This window comes from Chiloscyllium punctatum, chromosome 3, assembly GCF_047496795.1.
Source record: "Chiloscyllium punctatum isolate Juve2018m chromosome 3, sChiPun1.3, whole genome shotgun sequence".
In the NCBI taxonomy this organism is placed as follows: Eukaryota; Metazoa; Chordata; class Chondrichthyes; order Orectolobiformes; family Hemiscylliidae; genus Chiloscyllium; species Chiloscyllium punctatum.
In genome coordinates, this window is record NC_092741.1 from 4,829,736 (window position 1) to 4,855,269 (window position 25,534).

The 25,534-nt window shown below is 52.8% G+C and overlaps 1 protein-coding gene across 2 annotated transcripts in view; it reads right to left on the reverse strand.

Annotated features, from left to right (window-relative positions):
- The window catches only part of LOC140455284 (kinesin light chain 1-like), a 43,564-nt gene extending 23,490 nt beyond the window's left edge, over nt 1-20,074 (reverse strand). For both annotated transcript variants that reach the window (XM_072550031.1, XM_072550040.1), the window contains exon 1: nt 19,988-20,074. The gene's annotated coding sequence lies outside the window, so the exon portion shown is untranslated. The remainder of the gene's footprint in view (nt 1-19,987) is intronic.
- Nucleotides 20,075-25,534: the final 5,460 nt, after the last annotated feature.

Genomic DNA, 25,534 nt, shown 5'->3' on the forward strand with positions numbered 1-25,534 from the left:
GAAGAAAAAGGGTGGTGGTATAGAGTTGTTTTTCAGACTGGAGGCCTGTGACCAGTGGAGTGCCACAAGGATCGGTGCTGGGTCCATTGCTTTTTGTCATTTATATATGATTGGGATGTGAACATAGGAGGTAAGGTTAGTAAGTTTACAGATGACACCAAAATTGAGGTGTAGTGGACAGTGAAGGAGGTTACCTCAGAGTACAACAGGATCTTGAATAAGATGGGCCAATGGTCCAAGGGGTGGTAGATGGAGTTTCATTTAGATAAACGTGAGGTCTGCATTTTGGAAAGACAAATCAGGGCAGGACTTATACACTTAATGGTAAGGTCCTGAGGAGTGTTGCTGAACAAAGAGACCTTAGACTGCAGGTTCAAAGCTTTTTGAACGTGGAGTCACAGATAAGCAGGGTGATGAAGGCGGCGTTTGGAATGCTTGCCTTTACTTGTCTTGTACAATTTTAACATGACTTGCCAGCTCTTATACTCAATACCCCGTCCAGTGAAGGAAAGCATACCATATGCCTTTGTGACCACTCTATCCACCTGTGCAGCAACCTTCAGGGTACAATGGACCTGCACTCCCAGATCTCTCTGCCCATCAACTTTTCCCAAGGCTCTTCCGTTCATTGTATAATTCGCTCTAGAATTAGTTTTGCCTAAATGCATCACCTCACATTTGTGTGGATTGGAAACCATCTGCCACTTTTCCGCCCAACTCTCCAGTCTATCTATAGATTAGATTAGATTAGATTAGATTACTTACAGTGTGGAAACAGGCCCTTCGGCCCAACAAGTCCACACCGCCCCGCCGAAGCGTAACCCACCCATACCCCTACATCTACATCTACGTCTACCCCTTACCTAACACTACGGGCAATTTAGCATGGCCAATTCACCTGACCTGCACATCTTTGGACTGTGGGAGGAAACCGGAGCACCCGGAGGAAACCCACGCGGACACGGGGAGAACGTGCAAACTCCACACAGTCAGTCGCCTGAGGCAGGAATTGAACCCGGGTCTCTGGCGCTGTGAGGCAGCAGTGCTAACCACTGTGCCACCGTGCCGCCCAATAGGCTGGGATGTTTTGCCTGGAACATCGGAGGCTGAGGGGTGACCTTATTGAGGTTTATAAAGTCATGAGGAGCATGGATAGGGTAAATAGACCAGGCCTTTGCCTTGTGTGGGGGAGTCCAGAACTAGAGATCATAGGTTTAAGGTGAGAGGGGAAAGATTTGAAAGGAACCTGAGGGAAAACGTTTTCACACAGAGGGTGGTGAGTGTATGGAATGAGCTGTTAGAGGAAGTGGTGGAGGCTGGTACAATTACAACATTTGAAAAGCATCTAGATGTGTATATGAATGGGAAGGGTTTGGAGGGATATGGCTAAATGCTGGCAAATGGGACTAGATTTGTCTCGGATATCTGACCATCATGGCCGAGTTGGACCGAAGGGTATATTTCTGTGCTGTATATCTCCATGACTCTGTCAGTTTCGAAGGCTTCCCAATTGCCTGACTTCCCACTAACATACACCCCCATTGTATGCTTTCTCATTTGCTTTCATACTGTCCCTGACTCCCCTTGTTAGCCATGATTGCCACATCCTCCCCTTAGTGTGTTACTTCTTCCTTGGGATGGATTTCTGCTGTGCCTCCCAAATTACCCCCAAAAACTCTTGCCACTGCTGCTCCACCATCATCCCCTCTGCTCGGCTCCCCTTCCAATCAACTCTGGCCAGCTCCTCCCTCATGTCTTTGGAGTTCTGTTTACCCAATGGTAATCCCATTACGGCTGATTCCAGTTTCTCCCTCTCAAAGCGAAGGATGAATTCCATCACATTCAGGTCATTGTCCTGTAGTTTAAGCGCCCTAATCAAGTCTGCCTCCTAACACATCGTTAAATCCAGCACTGCCTGTTCCTTCCTGGGCTCTACCACAAGCTGCTCCAAAAATACCATCTTGCAGACAACTGCACCAAGTTCCATTCTTGTGATCCGCTACCAACCTGATTTTCCCAGTGCAGCTGCATATTGAAGTCCCCTGTGATTATTGTAATAGTGCCATTAATATCTGATCTATTGCCTGATTTGTTTTCTTCCCCACTTCCTGACTATTGCCTGTACAGAACTCCCATCAGGGTCATTTTCCCTTTCCTACCCAAACAGAATCTACACCTTCCGTCTCTATATCACTTCTTGCTATCGATTTAATTTCATTTCTTACTTACAAGGCAACCCCCGCCCATTTACCTGTCCTTTCGATTCAATGTGTATCCTTTTATACTTCGTTCCCAGCCCTGAGCCCCTTGCAGCCACATCTCTGTGATACCTACTACATCGTACTTATCAATGTCAATCTGCACTACAAGCTCATTTCCCTTGTTTCATGTACACATGTATTTAAGTCCAACAGCCTCAGTCCTGTGTCGACGACATCCTTTCTCACAGCTATCCCCTTATCTGCTGTGCCTGGAGTTAGATTCCTGATCATCTCCACTTGCTCTGTCCTATGACTTGTTCTGGAAACTTTAAATGCTGCTGAGCTCTCCCTGAATGGAGAGACCTCAGAGTTAATATTTTGGGTCCAGTGACCCTCGTCAGAACCTGCCTGCTACCTAAAGCCCAGATTCACCCGGAATCGGGTCCCAGCATGATGCCTCATAAAAAGGTTTGGAGGTGGGAAAGGAAACCAAGTAAATACCCAGGGTACTGAGGACTGCACTGGGACAGTGACTGGGACAGTGACTGGAAACTGCCCCAGGACAGTGAGGACTGCACTGGGACAGTGTCTGGGACAGTGACTGGGAACTGCCCCAGGACAGTGACTGGGAATCACCCTGGGACAGTGAGGACTGCACTGGGACAGTGACTGGGAACTGCCCCAGGACAGTGAGGACTGCACTGGGACAGTGACTGGGAAACTGCCACAGGACAGTGAGGACTGCACTGGGACAGTGACTGGGAACTGCCCCAGGACAGGGAGGACTGCACTGGGACAGTGACTGGGAACTGCCCCGGGACAGTGACTGGGAACTGCCCCAGGACAGTGAGGACTGCACTGGAACAGTGTCTGGGAACTGCCCCGGGACAGTGACTGGGAATCACCCCGGGACAGTGAGGACTGCACTGGGACAGTGACTGGGAACTGCCCTGGGACAGTGTCTGGGAATCACCCCGGGACAGTGAGGACTGCACTGGGACAGTGTCTGGGAATCGCCCCGGGACAGTGACTGGGAACCGCCCCGGGACAGCAAGGACTGCACTGGGACAGTGACTGGGAACCGCCCCGGGACAGTGAGGACTGCACTGGGAATCGCCCCGGGACAGCGAGGACTGCACTGGGACAGTGACCGGGAATCGCCCCAGGACAGTGACTGGGAATCGCCCCGGGACAGCGAGGACTGCACTGGGACAGTGTCTGGGAACTGCCCTGGGACAGTGAGGACTGCACTGGGACAGTGACTGGGAACCGCCTCGGGACAGTGAGGACTGCACTGGGACAGTGTCTGGGAATCGCCCCGGGACAGTGACCGGGAATCGCCCCGGGACAGTGAGGACTGCACTGGGACAGTGACCGGGAATCGCCCCGGGAAAGTGAGGACAGCACTGGGACAGTGACCGGGAATCGCCCCGGGACAGTGAGGACAGCACTGGGAATTGCCCCGGGACAGCGAGGACTGCACTGGGACAGTGACCGTGAACTGCCCCGAGACAGTGAGGACTGCACTGGGACAGTGACCGTGAACTGCCCCGAGACAGTGAGGACTGCACCTGGGAATCGCCCCGGGACAGCGAGGACTGCACTGGGACAGTGACTGGGAACCGCCCCGGGACAGTGAGGACTGCACTGGGACAGTGTCTGGGAATCGCCCCGGGACAGTGACTGGGAACCGCCCCGGGACAGCAAGGACTGCACTGGGACAGTGACTGGGAACCGCCCCGGGACAGTGAGGACTGCACTGGGAATCGCCCCGGGACAGCGAGGACTGCACTGGGACAGTGACCGGGAATCGCCCCAGGACAGTGACTGGGAATCGCCCCGGGACAGCGAGGACTGCACTGGGACAGTGTCTGGGAACTGCCCTGGGACAGTGAGGACTGCACTGGGACAGTGACTGGGAACCGCCTCGGGACAGTGAGGACTGCACTGGGACAGTGTCTGGGAATCGCCCCGGGACAGTGACCGGGAATCGTCCCGGGACAGTGAGGACTGCACTGGGACAGTGACCGGGAATCGCCCCGGGACAGTGAGGACAGCACTGGGACAGTGACCGGGAATCGCCCCGGGACAGTGAGGACAGCACTGGGAATTGCCCCGGGACAGCGAGGACTGCACTGGGACAGTGACCGTGAACTGCCCCGAGACAGTGAGGACTGCACTGGGAATCGCCCCGGGACAGCGAGGACTGCACTGGGACAGTGACTGGGAATCGCCCCGGGACAGTGAGGATAGCACTGGGACAGTGACTGGGAATCGCCCTGGGACAGTGAGGTCTGCACTGGGTCAGTGACAGGGAACTGCCCCAGGACAGTGAGGACTGCACTGGGAGAGTGACTGGGAACTGCCCTGTGACAGTGTCTGGGAACCGGTCTGGGACAGTGAGGACAGCACTGGGAACCGTCCCGGGACAGTGAGGAGTGCACTGGGACAGTGACTGGGAACCGCCCCAGGACAGTGAGGAGTGCACTGGGACAATGACTGGGAAACTGCCACAGGACAGTGAGGACTGCACTGGGAGAGTGACTGGGAACTGCCCTGTGACAGTGTCTGGGAACTGGTCTGGGACAGTGAGGACAGCACTGGGAACCGTCCCGGGACAGTGAGGAGTGCACTGGGACAGTGACTGGGAACCGCCCCAGGACAGTGAGGAGTGCACTGGGACAATGACTGGGAACCGCCCCAGGACAGTGAGGACTGCACTGGGACAGTGATCGTGAACTGCCCCGAGACAGTGTCTGGGAACCGTCCCGGGACAGTGAGGACACCACTGGGACAGTGACCATGAACTGCCCCGGGACAGTGAGGACTGCACTGGGAACTGCCCCGGGACAGTGAGGACTGCTCTGGGACAGTGAGGACTGCTCTGGGACAGTGAGGACTGCTCTGGGACAGTGACAGGGAACCGCCCCGGGACAGAGACTGGGAACCGCCCTGGGACAGACAGGACTGCACAGGGACAGTGACAGGGATCTGCTTTGGGACAGTGAGGACAGCACGGGGACAGTGACTGGGAACCGCCCCGGGACAGAGAGGACTGCACTGGGAACCGCCCGGGACAGTGAGGACTGCACTGGAACAGTGACTGGGATCTACACTGGGACAGTGACTGGGAACCGCCCCGGGACAGTGAGGACCTCTATAAGGTTCCGAACACTCCAGGGAAAACAGCCCCAGCCTGTCCAGCCTCTCCCTGTAGCTCAGATCCTCCAACCCTGGCAACATCCTTGAAAATCTTTTCTGAACCCTTTCAAGTTTGACAACATCTTTCCAATAGGAAGGAGACCAGAATTGCACGCAATATTCCAACAGTGGCCTAACCAATGTCCTGTACAGCCACAACATGACCTCCCAACTCCTGTACTCAATTCTCTGACCAATAAAGGAAAGCATACCAAACGCCTTCTTCACTATCCTATCTACCTGCGACTCCACTTTCAAGGAGCTATGAACCTGCACTGCAAGGTCTCTTTGTTCAGCAACACTCCCTCGGACCTTACCATCAAGTATATAAGTCCTGCTAAGATTTGCTTTCCCAAAATGCAGCACCTCGCATTTATCTGAATTAAACTCCATCTGTCACTTCTCAGCCCATTGGCCCATCTGGTCCAGATCCTGTTGTAATCTGAGGTAACCCACTTCGCTGTCCACTACACCTCCAATTTTGGTGTCATCTGCAAACTTACTAACTGTATCTCTTATGCTCACATCCAAATCATTGATATAAATGACAAAAAGTCGAGGACCCAGCAGTGAAACTGGATTTTCCGGTTCGCAGGTTCCAGCTCACACAGGCACTGTCATGAGAACATTCCTGAGCAGGGTGGAGGTACATGAGTAAACACAGAGTTTCAGTGTCAACGTCACACCCAGCTGCTCCAACTGAGTCACTCAGCATGGGCAGGGATCAGGGAGAACTTTACACACACAGCTTCATCAACAGGGAGGGGATACATTTTGGAACGTCTGATTCTAGATTGAACTACAAACGGAAGAGCCTTGGGAAAAGTTGATGAGCAGAGAGATAGAACAGAGAACATTACAGCGCAGTACAGGCCCTTCGGCCCTCTATATTGGGCCGACCTGTCACACCAATCTGAATTCTGGATTAGTGGTGCTGGAAGAGCACAGCAGTTCAGGCAGCATCCAAGTAGCTTCGAAAGCAACGTTTCGGGCAAAAGCCATTCATCAGGAATAAAGGCAGTGAGCCTGAAGCGTGGAGAGATAAGCCAATCTGAAGCCCATCCCACCTTCACTATTCCATGTACGTCCATATGCCTGTCCATACGACTTAAATGTACTTAAAGTTGGCAAATCTACTACCATTGCAGGCAAAGCATTTCATACCCTTATTACTCTGAGTAAAGAAACTACCTCTGACATCTGACCTATATCTATCACCCCTCAATTTAAAGCTATGTCCCCTCGTGTTTGCCGTCACCATACTTGGAAAAAGGCTCTCCCTGTCCACCCTATCTAACCCTCTGATTATCTTATATGTCTCTATTAAGTTACCTCTCAACCTTCTTCTCTCTAACGAAAACAGCCTCAAGGCCCTCAGCCATTCCTCGTAAGACCTTCCCTCCATACCAGACAACATCCTGGTAAATCTCCTCTGCACCCTTTCCAAAGCTTCCACATCCTTCTTATAATGTGGTGACCAGAACTGTACACAATACTCCAAGTGTGGCTGTACCAGAGCTTTCTACAGCTGCAGCATAACCTCCTGGTTCCGGAACTCGATCCCTCCATTAATAAAGGCCAAAACACTCTATGCCTTCTTAACAACCGAACTGGTCCTCACCCTTAACAATTTCTCCTTTGAATCCTCCCACTTCCTCCAGACCAAAGGGGTAGCCATGGGCACACGTATGGGCCCCAGCTATGCCTGTCTCTTTGTTGGCTACGTAGAGCAGTTGATCTTCCGTAATTACACCGGCACCACTCCCCACCTCTTCCTCCGCTACATTGATGACTGCATTGGCGCCACCTCGTGCTCCCGCGAGGAGGTTGAGCAATTCATCAACTTCACCAACACATTCCACCCTGACCTTAAATTTACCTGGACCATCTCTGACACCTCCCTCCCCTTCCTGGACCTCTCCTTCTCCATTAATGATGACCGACTTGACACTGACATTTTTTACAAACTCACCGACTCCCACAGCTACCTGGATTACACCTCTTCCCACCCTACCTCTTGCAAAAATGCCATCCCATATTCCCAATTCCTCTGCCTCCGCCGTATCTGCTCCCAGGAGGACCAGTTCCACCACAGAACACACCAGATGGCCTCCTTCTTTAGAGACCCCAATATCCCCTCCCACGTGGTTAAAGATGCCCTCCAACACATCTCGTCCACATCCCGCACCTCCGCCCTCAGACCCCACCCCTCCAACCGTAACAAGGACAGAACGCCCCTTCCACCCTACCAACTTTTGCATAAACCAAATCATCCGCCGACATTTCCGCCACCTCCAAACAGACCCCACCACCAGAAATATATTTCCCTCCTCACCCCTTTCCGCCTTCCGCAAAGACCGTACCCTCCGTGACTACCTGGTCAGGTCCACGCCCCCCTACAACCCACCCTCCCATCCTGGCACTTTCCCCTGCCACCGCAGGAACTGTAAAACCTGCGCCCACACCTCCTCCCTCACCTCTATCCAAGGCCCTAAAGGAGCCTTCCACATCCATCAAAGTTTTACTTGCACATCCACTAATATCATTTATTGTATCCGTTGCTCCTGATGCGGTCTCCTCTACATTGGGGAGACTGGACGCCTCCTAGCAGAGCGCTTTAGGGAACATCTCCGGGACACCCGCACCAATCAACCACACCGCCCCGTGGCCCAACATTTCAACTCCCCCTCCCACTTTGCATTCTGGTTACTCCAACCAAAGTGATTCACCTCACACTTGTCCGCATTAAACTCCATTTGCTACCTCTCAGCCCAGCTCTGCAGCTTATCTATGTCTCTCTGTAACCTACAACATCCTTTGTCACTATCCACAACTCCACCTACCTTAGTGTCATCTGCAAATTTACTAACCCACCCTTCTACGCCCTCATCCAGGTCATTTATAAAAATGACAAACAGCAGTGCATTCAACACTGACCCTTGTGATACACCATTGGTAACTGGACTCCAGGATGAACATTTCCCATCAACCACCACCCTCTGTCTTCTTTCAGCAAACCAATTACTGATCAAAACTGCTATATCCCCCACAATTCCATTCCTCCGCATTTTGTACAATAGTCTACTGTGGGGAACCTTATCGAACGCCTTGCTGAAATCCAAATACACCACATCAACCGGTTTATTCTTATCTACCTGTTTGGTCACCTTCTCAAAGAACTCAATAAGGTTTGTGAGGCACGACCTACCCTTCACAAAACCGTGCTGACTATCCCTAATCAAATTATTCTTTTCCTGATGATTATAAATCCTCACTCTAATAACCTTTTCCAACACTTTACCAATAACTGAAGTAAGGCTCACTGGTCTATAATTACCAGGATTGTCTCTACTCCCCTTCTTGAACAGGGGAACCACATTTGCTATCCTCCAGTCTTCTGGCACTATTCCTGCAGACAGTGATGATTTAAAGATCAATGCCAAAGGCTCGGCAATCTCCTCCCTGGCTTCCTAAAGGATCCTAGGATAAATCCCATCCGGCCCAGGGGACTTATCTATTTTCACACTCTGCAGGAGTTCTAATAACCTCTTCCTTGTGAACCTCAATCCCACCTAGTCTAATAGCCTGTATCTCAGTATTCTCTTCGACAACAATGTCATTTTCTAGAGTGAATACTGTCGAAAAATATTCATTTAGTGCTTCCCCTATCTCCTCTGATTCCACACACAACTTGCCACTACTATCCTTGATTGGCCCTCATCTTACTCTCGTCATTCTTTTATTCCTTAAATAACTATAGAAAGCCTTCGGATTTACCCAGATCCTAACCACCAACAACTTCCCATGTCTCCTCCTGGCTCTTCTGAGCTCTCTCTTTAGGTCTTTCCTGGCTATCTTGTAACCCTCAAGCGCCGAGACTTCACATCTCATCCTAACATAAACCTTCTTCTTCCTCTTGACCAGAGATTCCACTTCCTTTGTATACCACGGCTCCCACGCTCTACAGCTTCCTCCCTGCCTGACAGGTACTTACTTATCTAGGACACACAGGAGCTTTTCCTTGAATAAGCTCCACATTTCTAATGTGCCCATCCCCTGCACTTTCCTTCCCCATCCTATGCTTCCTAAATCTTGCCTAATTGTTTTGTAATTGCCTTTCCCCCAGCTGTAACTCTTGGCCAGTGGCATACATCTATCCCTTTCTATCACTAAAGTAAACATAACAGAATTGTGATCGCTATCACCAAAGTGCTCACCTACTTCCAAGTCTAACACCTGACCGGGCTCATTACCCAGTACCATATATAATGTGGCTTCGCCCCCTTGTAGGCCTGTCTACATACTGGGTCAGGAAGCCCTCCTACACACACTGGACAAAAACTGACCCATCTATAGTACTCGTACTATGGTGTCCCCAGTCAACATTTGGAAAGTTGAAGTCCCCCATGACAACTACCCTGTCTTTCTCACTCCTACCGAGAACCATCTTTGCTATCCTTTCCTCTACATCTCTGGAACTAAAGAAAACTCCCAACAGGGTGACTTCTCCTTTCCTGTTTCTAACTTCAGCCCATCCTACCTCAGTTGACGAGTCCCCAAACATCCTTCCTGCAACGGTAATACTGTCCTTGACCAACAATGCCACACCTCCCCCTCTTTTACCACCTTCTCTGTTTTTACTGAAACATCTAAATCCTGGAACCTGCAACAACCATTCCTGTCCCTGCTCTAACCATGTCTCCAAATTGTCCACATCGAAGTCTGGGAGTGCAGGTCCATTGTACCCTGAAGGTTGCTGCACAGGTGGATAGAGTGATCAAGGTGGCATATGGTATGCTTGCCTTCACTGGACGGGGTATTGAGTAGAAGAGCTGGCAGGTCATGTTAAAATTGTACAAGACATTGGTTTGGCCGCATTTAGAATACTGTGTACAGTTCTGGTCGCCACATTCCCAAAAGGATGTGGACCCTTTGGAGAAGGTGCAGGGAAGGTTTACAGGGATGTTGCTTGGTGTGGAAGGTGCTAGCTATGAAGAGAGGTTGAGTAGGTTAGGTTCGTGTTCATTAGAGAGGAGGAGATTGGGGGGCAGGGACCTGATTGAGGTTTACAAAATCATGAAGGGTATAAACAGGGTGGATGAAGACAAGCTTTTTCCCAGGGTGAGGAATTCAATAACGAGAGATCACGCTTTCAAGATGAGAGGCAAAGCGTTTAAGGGGGATACATGAGGCAAGTATTTCACACAGAGGGTGGTGGGTGTCTGGAACGCGTTGCCAGCAGAGGTGTTGGAGGCAGAGCACGGTAGATTCATTTAAGATGCATTAGGACAGATGCATGAGTAGGTGGGGAGCAGAGGGATACAGATGGTTAGGAATTGGGCAACAGGTTTAGACAGTACATTTGGATCGGCTCAGGCTTGGAGGGCCGAAGGGCCTGTTCTTGGGCTGTAAATTCTCTTTGGTCTCTGTTCTAAGCCTCAGCTTAGCATGCAGTCTTCCTGATCCTGGGGCACATACACACTAGTGACCTCTCTAGTGCCACCTTAACCCAACCACATTGCTCCCGGGGTGGGGGATTTGAGGTTGATCAAGACAATAATCAATGTCGGAGGGTCAGCGCTGAGGGAGTGCCGCACTGTGGGCGGGTCAGCGCTGAGGGAGTGCCGCACAGTGGGCGGGTCAGCGCTGAGGGAGTGCCGCACTGTGGGAGGGTCAGCGCTGAGGAAGACTGTCTGTCTGAGGAATGTGTGCTGTACAGGTTCCTAATGAACCTGTAAACAATGCTCCAGTCAGTGGCGGTTCACATCCACCACGGCACTGTGATGTTTGTCCAAATAAAAACACAGCTGGTTCCTTTCCTGGTCATACCAGCCTGCGCCCGGATGGCGCAGCAAGCGTAAATAACCCAGGCTGACCAAAATAAACAAAAACCAGCTTTTCCAGTGACAACCACATCCTGAGAAATGAGCAACAACAAAGGGCACTGTAATGATCCAGATTTGGTTGACAGCCTTGTCTGTACAATACAGTCTTTTTATACATTCCTGAGGGCAGCACTGGAACATCCAGCATTTATTGGCCGTCCCTAGCTGTCCTTGAGAAGGTGGTGGTGAGCTACTGTCCATGTGCTTTATCTGGACCCACAATGCCATTGGGGGGAATCCTAGGATTTTGACCCAACAATAGTGGAGGAACAGTGATATATTTCCAACGCAAGATGGTGAGGAGCTTGGAGGAGAACTTGCAGGGGATGGTGTTCCCATGTAGCTGCTGCCCTTGTCCTTCCAGATGGAAGTGGTTGTGGGTCTGGAAGGTGCTGTCTGAGGATATTTGGCGAATTTCTGCAGTGCATCTTGTAGATGGTACAGAGCGTCAATGGGGGAGGGTGTGAATGTTTGTGGGTGTGGTGCCAATCAAGCGGCTGCTTTGTCCAGGATGGTGCTGAGTTTCTTGAGTGTTGTTGGAGCTGGGCCCATCCAGGGCAAGTGGGGAGTATGCCATCCCACTCCTGACTTGTGCCTTATAGATGGTGGACAGGTTTTGGGGAGTTACTCGCTGCAGTATACCCAGTCTGTTGTAAAATCTTTGGACTGTAGGAGAAAACTTGAGCACCCTTTGGAAACCCACACAGAAATGGAAAGAAGGTACAAACTCCACACAGACAGTAACCGGAGGCTGGAATCAAAGCTGGGTCCCCGGTGCTGAGGCAGCAGTGCTAACCACTGAGCTGTCCCCACTTCCAGCCGTTATATTTATAGGAATTACTGGTCAATGATAACCCTCAGGATTTTGACCGGGAGGGATTCAGTGCTGGTAACGCTACTAAACATTAAGGGGGGGATGGTTAGATAGACTGGTTTTGAAGCTAGTCATTGCCTGACACTTGTATTGCACGAATATCATTTCCCGCTTGTCAGCCTGAGTTTGGCTACTGTCCAGACGTTGCTGCATTTGAACATGAACAGCTTCAGTGTCTGAGGAACCACAAATGGTTTTGAACATTGTGCAATCATTGGTGAACATCCCCACTTTTGACTTTATAATGAAAGGAAGGTCATTGATGAAGCAGCTGAAGATGGTCTAGTCTAGACACTACCCTGAGGAGCTCCTGTAGACCCTAAGACCATAAGATGGAGGAGAATAGGCCATTCAATCTACTCCTGCTCTGCCATTCAATGAGATCACAGTTTATCTGAGAACCTTCAACCGCACTTCCCTCTTTTCCTTGACTCTCTTACTAATTAAAAAACTTTGAATATACTGGTCCAAGCCGACCCGATACCCGAAACTGAACTAGTCCCGCTTACCTGCGTTTGGCCCATACCCTTCTAAACCCTTCCCCTTCACGTACCTGTCTAACTGTCTAAATGTCTTTTAATTGTTGTAATTGTACCCAGCTTAACCACTTCCACTGGCAGCTCGTTCCAAACATGCACCACCCTGTGTAAGCAATGGAAGTGATCTATTCAGATGTACAGAAGGTCTGTGACAAGGTGCTGCATGGGAAGCTGCTGAATAAGGAGGTAGCCCATGGTGCTCAGGCCAAAGCCCTGGCACTGATAGAGGATTAACTGATGGGCAGAAGGCAGGGAGGCCTTTGTCAGAATGGCAGCCAGTACATAGTGGAGTTCCACAGGGGTTTGTTTTGAGACCACAACTATTCACATTGTATATTAATAATCTGGATGAAGGAATTGAGGGCATTGTTGCTAAATTCGCAGATGACACAAAGCTAGGTGGAGGAACGCATTCTCAATCAATGTTCAGATGGCCTGACCAAAGAAAGGGCAAAATCTGACCTCCTCTTGGGAAACTAGGCAGGGCAAGTGACTGATATAATAGTGCAGGAGCACTTTGGGACCACTGATTATAATTCTCTTAGTTTTAAAATGGTTATGGAAAAGGATAGGCTTGATCCACAAGCTAAAGTTCTAAATTGGGACAAGGTCAATTTTAATGGTATTGGACAGGAACTTTCAAAAGTTGATGATTGGGGAGGCTGTTCGCAGGTAAAGGGACATCAGGCAAGTGAGAGGCTTTCGAAAACGAGGTAACGAGAGTTCAAGGACAACATGTTCGTGCCAGTGTGAAGGGCAAGGCTGGCAGGAGGAGGAAACACTGGATGACGAGAGACATTGAGGCTCTGGTCAAGAAAGTGGAGGAGACATGTATCAGGTACAGACAGCTGGGGTCAAGTGAAGCCCCTGAGGAGTACAGGGGGTGTAGCAGTACACTTAAAAGGGAAATCAGAATGGCAAGAAGAGATAACTTTGGCAGATAAGATTAGAGAGAATCCAAAAGATTGCAAAACGACTATTGTAGCTTGGATCTCAATGACAAGACAGAATATAGGAAACTAATCAAGTGCTTAGCAGCATGGTGTATGGACAACAACCCCTCCATTAACAGCAGCGAAATCAAAGAGCCGGTCATTGACTTTAGGAAGTGTAGTAGAGGACACACCCCTGTCAGTATCAATGGGTGCTGAGGTGGAGGTGATCAACTGCTTCAAGTTCACAGGAGTAAAGATCACCAACTATTTTTCCTAGATCATTCACGTTGATGCTACAGTCAAGAAAGCACAGCAATGCCTCTACTCCCTCAGAAGGAGAAGGAAATGCAGCCTGTCCACAATGGCCTTTACCAGTTTTTATAGATGCACCATAGAAAGCATCCTATCCGAATACTCCACAGCTCGGGATGGCAATTGCTCTGCCCAAGACTGCAAGAAATTACAGAGAGTTGTGAACGCAGCAAGTCCATCACGAAAACCAATTTTACTCACAATGACTCCATCTATACTTCCGGCTGCCTCGGGAAAGCAGCCAACACAACCAAACACCCTTCCCAACCTGGGTATACTCTTCCACTGGGCAGAAGATACAACAGATTGAAAACATGTACCAACAGATTTAAGGACAGCTTCTTCCCTGCTGTTATCAGACTTCTGAACAGATCTCTCAATTGTTCATGTTGATCTCTCTCTGCACCATCTCTGCGGCTGCAACAATGTATTCTGCACTCTGTTCAGCTCCCCTGATGCATGGTACAATCTGCCTGTTTAGCACGCACAACAACACTTTTCACTGTATCTCGGTACTTGGGACAATAGTAGATGTAGAGCACGGAAACAGAGACTTTGGTCCAACTCGCCCATGCCAACCAGATATTCCAACCTTAGCTAGTCCCATTTGCCAGCAACCAGGCCATATCCCTCCAAACCCTTCCTATTCATATACCCATCCATATGCCTCTTAAATGTTGCAATTGTACCAGCCTCCACCACATCTTCTGGCAGCTCATTCCATACACGTACCACCTTCTGTGTGAAAAAGTTGCTCCTTAGGTCTCTTTTATATCGTTCCCCTCTCACCCTAAACCTATGCCCTCTAGTTCTGGACTCCCCCAACCCAGGGAAAGAACTTTGTCTATTTACCCTATCCATGCCCCTCATGATTTTGTAAACCTCTAAGGTCACCCCTCAGCCTCCGACACTCCAGGGAAAACAGCCCCAGCCTGTTCAGCCTCTCCCCATAACTCAGATCCTCCAACCCTGGCAACATCCTTGTAAATCTTTTGTGAACCCTTTCAAGTTTCACAACATCTTTCTGATAGGAAGGAGACCAGAATTGCACGCAATATTCCAACAGTGGTCTAACCAATGTCCTGTACAGCTGCAACATGACCTCCCAACTCCTGTACTCAATACTCTGACCAATAAAGGAAAGTATACCAAATGCCTTCTTCACTATCCTATCTACCTGCGACTCCACTTTCAAGGAGCTATGAACCTGTGCTCCAAGGTCTCTTTGTTCAGCAACACTCCCTAGGCGCTTACCATTAAGTGCATATGTCCTGCCCTGATTTGCTTTCCCAAAATGCAGCACCTCGCATTTATCTAAATGAAACTCCATCTGCCACTTCTCAGCCCATTGGCCCATCTGGTCAAGATCCTGTTGTAATCTGAGGTAACCCTTTTTGCTGTCTACTACACCTCCAATTTTGGTGTCATCTACACAACTTACTAACTGTATCTCTTACACTCACATCCATTTGAAGAGCCTTTTAACACATGCACCCTCACTGTTGCAGTTATGGTCTTGCAATGGCCCGTCCTCCTTCCCATCACACCACTCCTCCCCCCCCCCAACACCCTACCCCATGCCTGAACCTTTATGACCCTTCCAGTCCTGTGCTTCCCTTTGACCATGTCTCAGTGAATGTTCACAATATCATATTCCCACATGCTCAGCAACACTCATCAAATTCATCGGCCTATTGGTCAGGCTCCTTGCATTAAAGTAGATACAGTTTGGCTTTCCAGTTCTGCCATGTGCCTTCTCATACCCCTGTTTTCTTCAGATTCAATCAGATTAGATTCCCTACAGTGTGGAAACAGGCCCTTCGGCCCATCTAGTCCACACCGACCCGCCGAAGAATAACCCACCCAGACCAATTCCCTTAACTAATGCACCTAACTCTATGGCAATTTAGCGTGGCCAATTCACCTGACCTGCACATCTTTGGACTGTGGGAGGAAACCCACGCAGTACAAACTCCACACTGACAGTCACCCAAGGCTGGAATCGAACCCGGGTCCCTGGTGCTGTGAGGCAGCAGTACTAACCTGCTGACCATCCTTGTATTCTTTCAATATCTGACTGGACCTTGCTCCAGACTTTACACCCACTCTGTGCTCCACCTCTAATCAGTTTAAAACCTCATCAGCATGAACCAACCCAGGATATCGGACCCATCCTGGTTCAGGTGCAGCTTGTACAACTCCCACCGACCCAGGGACTGTCCCAGTGACCCAAAAATCGAAAGGCCTCCCTCCTACATCATCCCTTTAGCCACATGTTCATCTGATCTAATTCCTATACTCAGTAGTGAGAGGCACTAGGAGCCCTCCTTTTTAATCGACTAACTCTGAAATTCCTGTTCCAGGACCTCATGTCTTTTTTTACTCCATGTCATTGGTACAGACATGTACCACAACTGCTGGCAGTTCACCCGCCCCCTTCAGAATGGCCTGCAGCTGCTCAGAGACATTCCTGACCCTGCCACCAGAAGGAACATACTATTCCAGAGTCTTGTTTATTGCCACTGAACCGTCCATCAGTTCCCTTTAAAATCAAATCCCGTATCAGTACAGCTCTCCCAGTCTTTTCCCTCCCCTGCTGTGCACAAACTATGGTGCCATAAACCTGCACACTGCATAAACCAACACACTGCATCCACCTGGACACCCCGCGCTGGCCTATTACCTACCCTCGACCTCTTCATTTCCAACTGCCACCGGGACATTAACCGCCTCAACCTGCCTACCTCCCTCCCCCACTCCAACCTCTCACCCTCACAACGCGCAGCCCTCCAATCCCTCTGCTCCAATCCCAACCTCACCAACAAGCCAGCAGATAAAGGGGGCGCAGTGGTAGTCTGGCGCACTGACCTCTACACCGCTGAAGCCAAACGCCAACTCGAGGACACCTCTTCCTACTGCCCCCTCGACCATGACCCCACCCCCATCACCAAACCATCATCTCCCAGACCATACAGAACCTCATCACCTCAGGAGATCTCCCACCCACAGCTTCCAACCTCATAGTCCGGGAACCCCGCACTGCCCAGTTCTACCTCCTTCCCAAGATCCACAAGCCTGACCACCCTGGCCGACCCATTGTCTCAGCATGCTCCTGCCCCACTGAACTCATCTCTACCTACCTCGACACTGTACTATTCCCCCTAGTTCAGGAACTCCCCACATACGTTCGAGACACCACCCGCGCCCTCCACCTCCTCCACGACTTCCGTTTTCCCCGGCCCCCAACGCCTCATCTTCACCATGGATATCCAATCCCTCTACACCTCCATCCGCCATGACCAGGGCCTCCAAGCCCTCCGTTTTTTCCTCTCCAGACGTCCCCAACAGTACCCTTCCACCGACACTCACATTCGTTTGGCCGAACTGGTCCTCACCCTTAATTTCTCCTTTGAATCCTCCCACTTCCTCCAGACCAAAGGGGTAGCCATGGGCACATGTATGGGCCCGAGCTATGCCTGTCTCTTTGTTGGCTACGTAGAGCAGTTGATCTTCCGTAATTACACCGGCACCACTCCCCACCTCTTCCTCCACTACATTGATGACTGCATCGGCGCCACCTCGTGCTCCCGCGAGGAGGTTGAGCAATTCATCAACTTCACCAACACATTCCACCCTGACCTTAAATTTACCTGGACCATCTCTGACACCTCCCTCCCCTTCCTGAACCTCTCCTTCTCCATTAATGACGACCAACTTGACACTGACATTTTTTACAAACCCACCGACTTCCACAGCTATCTGGGTTACACCTCTTCCCACCCTATCTCTTGCAAAAATGCCATCCCGTATTCCCAATTCCTCCGCCTCCGCCGGATCTGCTCCCAAGAGGACCAGTTCCACCACAGAACACACCAGATGGCCTCCCTCTTTAGAGACCGCAATTTCCCTTCCCACGTGGTTAAAGGTGCCCACCAACGCATCTCGTCGACATCCCGCACCTCCACCCTCAGACCCCACCCCTCCAACCGTAACAAGGACAGAACGCCCCTGGTGCTCACCTTCCACCTTACCAACCTTCGCATAAACCAAATCATCCGCCGACATTTCCGCCACCTCCAAACAGACCCCACCACCAGGGAGATATTTCCCTCCCCACCCCTTTCCGCCTTCCGCAAAGACCGTTCCCTCCGTGACTACCTGGTCAGGTCCACGCCCCCAAACAACCCACCCTCCAATCCTGGCACTTTCCCCTGCCACCGCAGGAACTATAAAACCTGCGCCCACACCACCTCCCTCACCTCTATCCAAGGCCCTAAAGGAGCCTTCCACATCCATCAAAGGTTTGCTTGCACATCCACCAATATAATTTATTGTATCCGTTGCTCCCGATGAGGTCTCCTCTACATTGGGGAGACTGGGCGCCTCCTAGCAGAGCGCTTTAGGGAACATCTCCGGGACACCCGCACCAATCAACCACACCGCCCTGTGGCCCAACATTTCAACTCCCCCTCCCACTCTGCCGAGGACATGGAGGTCCTGGGCCTCCTTCACCGCTGCTCCCTCACCACCAGACGCCTGGAGGAAGAACGCCTCATCTTCCGCCTCGGAACACTTCAACCCCAGGGCATCAATGTGGACTTCAACAGTTTCCTCATTTCCCCTTCCCCCACCTCACCCTAGTTCCAAACTTCCAGCTCAGTAACTGTCCCCATGACTTGTCCGGACTTGTCCTACTTGCCTATCTTCTTTTCCACCTATCCACTCCACCCTCTTCTCCCTGACCTATCACCTTCATCCCCTCCCCCACTCACCCATTGTACTCTATGCTCCTTTCTCCCCACCCCCACCCTCCTCTAGCTTATCTCTCCACGCTTCAGGCTCACTGCCTTTATTCCTGATGAAGGGCTTTTGCCCGAAACGTCGATTTCGAAGCTCCTTGGATGCTGCCTGAACTGCTGTGCTCTTCTAGCACCACTAATCCAGAATCGGGTTTCCAGCATCTGCAGTCATTGTTTTTACCTCGGTGCCATAAACCTGCCTACTGCTTCTTTCTCCGACAGACCATCCACCTCCCCAAACAGTATCCAATCGAGTCTGTTGGAGGGGGGATTGGCCACAGTGGACCCCTGCACGGTCTTCCTGGTGGTCAACCAACACGCCTCTGTCTGTGAAGTCCTTGCTGTGGTGTGACCTGCTTGCTAACTGCGTTATCCACAACGTCCTCAGCATCATGGATGCTCCATAATGAGTCCATCCATAGCTCCAGGCGCTCCATGCTGCAGCTCAACACACCACCTATGTATGTGAGGAGCATTCCAAGGAGCTAGATCTCCGCCATAGCTGGCAGCCATCTAATAATTCTTTAGAAATTATCAATTGTTTAACTACAGTCACACTCTGTGAGGTATTTTCCCAAGCCAGCTCAGCCAATCTGGGCCTCCCACTTTCCCCGTTTCCCAGAATCATATTTAGCAGCTTTGTTTCAGATTGCACGAGCTGACTTTTAAACATAATGTGAAATGCTATCACATGCAGTCACTCTCTCCCGAATAGCTCTTTATCAAATTGTTAATTAGCGCTTTTTCACAAAAATAGCCTGTCCTCTCATCTGCTTCTCAACGTGGTGCTCTAGAAAACCATCCCTCTCACACACCAGAATCTTATCCTGCACAGCTTCAGTGCTCAGTTGGTTTACCCAGGTGACGTGCAGACTGAAGTCACACACAATAACTGTGCTGCTGATGCTATAAGCTTCTCTCCTCTCCAATGTACCCTCTAACATGTACCCTCCAAGATAGCAGTGCACAGCGACTGGCATGGGAACACCAAGGGAGGCGATCATTTCTGGAGTTCCGGGAGTCACTGCTGTGTTCACACCTCAGAGGCCCGTGATTCCAGAGAGAAAATTAGAGGGAACACTGGGCATCTCCTGATGAATGCCATACCCCAGGCGTCACTATCTCATGCCCCTTGATTTTACTTGCTCCCACCCTGTCCAATTCCACACATTGTTTTCCTGATCTGGGATCCTCCCTTCCTCATGTACTGATCCTATCCTTAATGACCAGCGCAACTTCACCTCCTTTTCCTTCTTGTCTGTCCTTCCTAAACGGCGAGTATCCTTGAATATTCAGTTCCCAGTCCTGGTCACCGTGCAGCCATGTCTCTGTAATGACAATCAGATCATACCCATGAAGCTCTAATTGTACCTTTAGATCGTCTGTCTTGATCTGAAAGTTGTGTGTATTCCGTGAGAGTGCCCTTAACTGGGTCTTGTTGACATCATTTCACTTTCGATGTCTACTCAGTTGTTCCTTCTACCATCTCACCTCCCTAACATTGTTCAACATCCTGTTACCAACTTCACTTCCTTCTAAATTGAGTTACCCCTCAGATTCCCACCACTCTGTCAAGCTAGTTCAAACCCAATCCAACAGCCCCAGCCAATCTCCCAGTGAGGAGACCAGTCCCACTCCCATTAAGGTGTCACCCTGGAATGGTGACTCAGGTCCCCCTGCCCCAGAATCAGTGCCAGTGCCTCAGAGATCTGCTGCACCCTGCCTCCTATACCAGCGTTTCAGCCACGTGTTCACTTGGTAAATACTACGGTTCTTATGTTCACGTGTACGTGGCACGGGGAGTAATCCCTGGGTTACAGCTCAAGGTCCTACATTTTGTTTTCCTTCCCAACTCAGTAAAACCGGCCATCAGGAGCTCATTCCCCTTCCTACCAATATCCTCAGTACCAACATACCTTCTCACCCCAGAGGATGTCCTGCAGCCGCTCTGAGTGTGTATTAGGGAAGCAACACACCATCCTGGAACTACCCTTACTACCACAGAGACAGCTGCTCCATCCCCTGGCTGTGGAATTCCTTCTGACACCCTCATTCTGCTTCATCACAAGTAAAGCTCAGCTGCCCGTGGGGCCATGGGCTTCGCTGGGGTCACACCCTCCTAAAAAACCATTGTCTTTACTCATTTCCAAAATGCAATACTAACCATGAGCATGATAGACTCATGGAGTCTCCACACTCGGTGCGGGCTGAGCTTGCCTGGTCTTCCCCCCTTCCCACCCTGCCTGGAGGCTTCTGAGCTGTGGAGTAATCACCTCCCAATACGTGCCCCTCAACGTACTCCCATCACAGGGAGATAGAGCAGGGGCTCAGCCGGGAGAGTTGGCAACACTTCTTGCATATTCATTCTACTTGTCTGCACCTCTCAGTGACACTGACTGTCACAGGGTCCCCACCCCCTCCTCTCAGTGACACTGACTGTCACAGGGTCCCCACCCCCTCCTCTCAGTGACACTGACTGTCACAGGGACCCCAACCCCTCCTCTCAGTGACACTGTCACAGGGACCCCAACCCCTCCCCTCAGTGACACTGTCACAGGGTCCCCACCCCCTCCCCTCAGTGACACTGTCACAGGGACCCCAACCCCTCCTCTCAGTGACACTGTCACAGGGTCCCCACCCCCTCCCCTCAGTGACACCGTCACAGGGTCCCCACCCCCCTCCTCTCAGTGACACTGACTGTCACAGGGTCCCCACCCCCTCCCCTCAGTGACACTGTCACAGGGTCCCCCACCCCCTCCTCCCAGTGACACTGTCACAGGGTCCCCACCCCCCTCCCCTCAGTGACACCGTCACAGGGTCCCCACCCCCTCCCCTCAGTGACACCGTCACAGGGTCCCCACCCCCTCCCCTCAGTGACACCGTCACAGGGTCCCCACCCCCTCCCCTCAGTGACACCGTCACAGGGTCCCCACCCCCTCCCCTCAGTGACACCGTCACAGGGTCCCCACCCCCTCCCCTCAGTGACACCGTCACAGGGTCCCCACCCCCTCCCCTCAGTGACACCGTCACAGGGTCCCCACCCCCTCCCCTCAGTGACACCGTCACAGGGTCCCCACCCCCTCCCCTCAGTGACACCGTCACAGGGTCCCCACCCCCTCCCCTCAGTGACACCGTCACAGGGTCCCCACCCCCTCCCCTCAGTGACACCGTCACAGGGTCCCCACCCCCTCCCCTCAGTGACACCGTCACAGGGTCCCCACCCCCTCCCCTCAGTGACACCGTCACAGGGTCCCCACCCCCTCCCCTCAGTGACACCGTCACAGGGTCCCCACCCCCTCCCCTCAGTGACACCGTCACAGGGTCCCCACCCCCTCCCCTCAGTGACACTGACCGTCACAGGGTCCCCACCCCCTCCCCTCAGTGACACTGACCGTCACAGGGTCCCCACCCTCCCCTCAGTGACACCGTCACAGGGTCCCCACCCCCTACCCTCAGTGACACCGTCACAGGGTCCCCACCCCCTCCCCTCAGGGACACCGTCACAGGGTCCCCACCCCCTCCCCTCAGTGACACTGACTGTCACAGGGTCCCCACCCCCTCCCCTCAGTGACACCGTCACAGGGTCCCCACCCCCTCCCCTCAGTGACACCGTCACAGTGTCCCCACCCCCTCCTCTCAGTGACACCGTCACAGGGTCCCCACCCCCTCCCCTCAGTGACACCGTCACAGGGTCCCCACCCCCTCCCCTCAGTGACACTGTCACAGGGTCCCCACCCCCTCCTCTCAGTGACACCGTCACAGGGTCCCCACCCCCTCCCCTCAGTGACACCGTCACAGGGTCCCCACCCCCTCCTCTCAGTGACACTGTCACAGGGTCCCCACCCCCTCCTCTCAGTGACACCGTCACAGGGTCCCCACCCCCTCCCCTCAGTGACACCGTCACAGGGTCCCCACCCCCTCCCCTCAGTGACACTGACTGTCACAGGGTCCCCACCCCCTCCCCTCAGTGACACTGACTGTCACAGGGTCCCCACCCCCTCCTCTCAGTGACACTGTCACAGGGTCCCCACCCCCTCCTCTCAGTGACACCGTCACAGGTTCCCCACCCCCTCCTCTCAGTGACACTGTCACAGGGTCCCCACCCCCTCCCCTCAGTGACACTGTCACAGGTTCCCCACCCCCTCCTCTCAGTGACACTGTCACAGGGTCCCCACCCCCTCCTCTCAGTGACACCGTCACAGGGTCCCCACCCCCTCCCCTCAGTGACACCGTCACAGGGTCCCCACCCCCTCCCCTCAGTGACACTGACTGTCACAAGGTCCCCACCCCCTCCCCTCAGTGACACTGACCGTCACAGGGTCCCCACCCCCTCCCCTCAGTGACACCGTCACAGGGTCCCCACCCCCTCCCCTCAGTGACACTGTCACAGGGTCCCCACCCCCTCCTCTCAGGGACACCGTCACAGGGTCCCCACCCCCTCCTCTCAGTGACACTGTCACAGGGTCCCCACCCTCTCCCCTCAGTGACACCGTCACAGGGTCCCCACCCCCTCCACTCAGTGACACTGTCACAGGGTCCCCACCCCCTCCCCTCAGTGACACTGTCACAGGGTCCCACCCCCTCCCCTCAGTGACACCGTCACAGGGTCCCCACCCCCTCCTCTCAGTGACACTGTCACAGGGTCCCCACCCCCTCCCCTCAGTGACACTGTCACAGGGTCCCACCCCCTCCTCTCAGTGACACTGTCACAGGTTCCCCACCCCCTCCTCTCAGTGACACTGACCGTCACAGGGTCCCCACCCCCTCCTCTCAATGACACTGTCACAGGGTCCCCACCCCCTCCCCTCAGTGACACTGTCACAGGGTCCCCACCCCCTCCTCTCAGTGACACTGTCACAGGTTCCCCACCCCCTCCACTCAGGGACACTGTCACAGGGTCCCCACCCCCTCCTCTCAGGGACACTGTCACAGGGTCCCCACCCCCTCCTCTCAGTGACACTGTCACAGGGTCCCCACCCCCTCCCCTCAGTGACACCGTCACAGGGTCCCCACCCCCTCCCCTCAGTGACACCGTCACAGGGTCCCCACCCCCTCCTCTCAATGACACCGTCACAGGGTCCCCACCCCCTCCCCTCAGTGACACCGTCACAGGGTCCCCACCCCCTCCCCTCAGTGACACCGTCACAGGGTCCCCCACCCCCTCCCCTCAGTGACACTGTCACAGGGTCCCCACCCCCTCCCCTCAGTGACACCGTCACAGGGTCCCCACCCCCTCCTCTCAATGACACCGTCACAGGGTCCCCACCCCCTCCCCTCAGTGACACTGTCACAGGGTCCCCACCCCCTCCTCTCAGTGACACTGTCACAGGTTCCCCACCCCCTCCACTCAGGGACACTGTCACAGGGTCCCCACCCCCTCCCCTCAGTGACACCGTCACAGGGTCCCCACCCCCTCCCCTCAGTGACACCGTCACAGGGTCCCCACCCCCTCCCCTCAGTGACACCGTCACAGGGTCCACACCCCCTCCCCTCAGTGACACTGACCGTCACAGGGTCCCCACCCCCTCCTCTCAGGGACACTGTCACAGGGTCCACACCCCCTCCCCTCAGTGACACTGACCGTCACAGGGTCCCCACCCCCTCCTCTCAATGACACTGTCACAGGGTCCCCACCCCCTCCTCTCAGGGACACTGTCACAGGGTCCCCACCCCCTCCTCTCAGTGACACCGTCACAGGGTCCCCACCCTCTCCTCTCAGTGACACTGTCACAGGGTCCCCACCCCCTCCTCTCAGTGACACTGTCACAGGGTCCCCACCCCCTCCTCTCAGTGACACTGTCACAGGGTCCCCACCCCCTCCTCTCAGTGACACTGTCACAGGGTCCCCACCCCCTCCCCTCAGTGACACTGTCACAGGGTCCCCACCCCCTCCTCTCAGTGACACTGTCACAGGGTCCCCACCCCCTCCTCTCAGGGACACTGTCACAGGGTCCCCACCCCCTCCTCTCAGTGACACTGTCACAGGGTCCCCACCCCCTCCTCTCAGTGACACTGTCACAGGGTCCCCACCCCCTCCTCTCAGGGACACTGTCACAGGGTCCCCACCCCCTCCTCTCAGGGACACTGTCACAGGGTCCCCACCCCCTCCTCTCAGTATCTCAGCTGCTCCCATTTTCCTGACCTGCTCCTGACCTTCACAGCGTTGTTCACCTTCTTGTTGAATGTGATATCATTCTTTGCCTCCTTATTTAGCTATCAATTGTGCATCGTTCATGGTCTGACTGAATTAGAGGTATCTTGTTTTATAAAGTATCTACTGAAATTCCCACTCACCTTCTCCACCTCTGCCTGTATGTGAAATGCAGCTGCCTATTGTGTATGAACCAGGCACTTCCCCTCCTCCTGGGAAACCAACCACCAGGAGATTGCACAATGAGCTGGGCTCATCGGTCTAAGTCTCACTGAACTGCTGTATCAGTTGACTGATGTTTCGGCTCACACCCTGGAGTTCCTGGAGGTTCCCTGTTTGCGAGCGGAGGGGAAGGACTGGAAATGGGATATGTCAGACAGGCTGTGTATTGACCAGTACCTGCTGCAAAGTCACAACCTTAGGGTCAGCAAATCTTGTCAAAGAGCAACGTTTGACACAAATGCCCCACGTTGGTCTCCACTGTGGGCATATGGAGGTGCACACACAGACACAGACAGAGGCATACACACACATGTGCACACACAGACACACATGTACATACACAGGCATACAGATACAGAGAGACACAAACACACACACAGACCTGTACTGACCGCTGGAACATACAGAGCCAGGA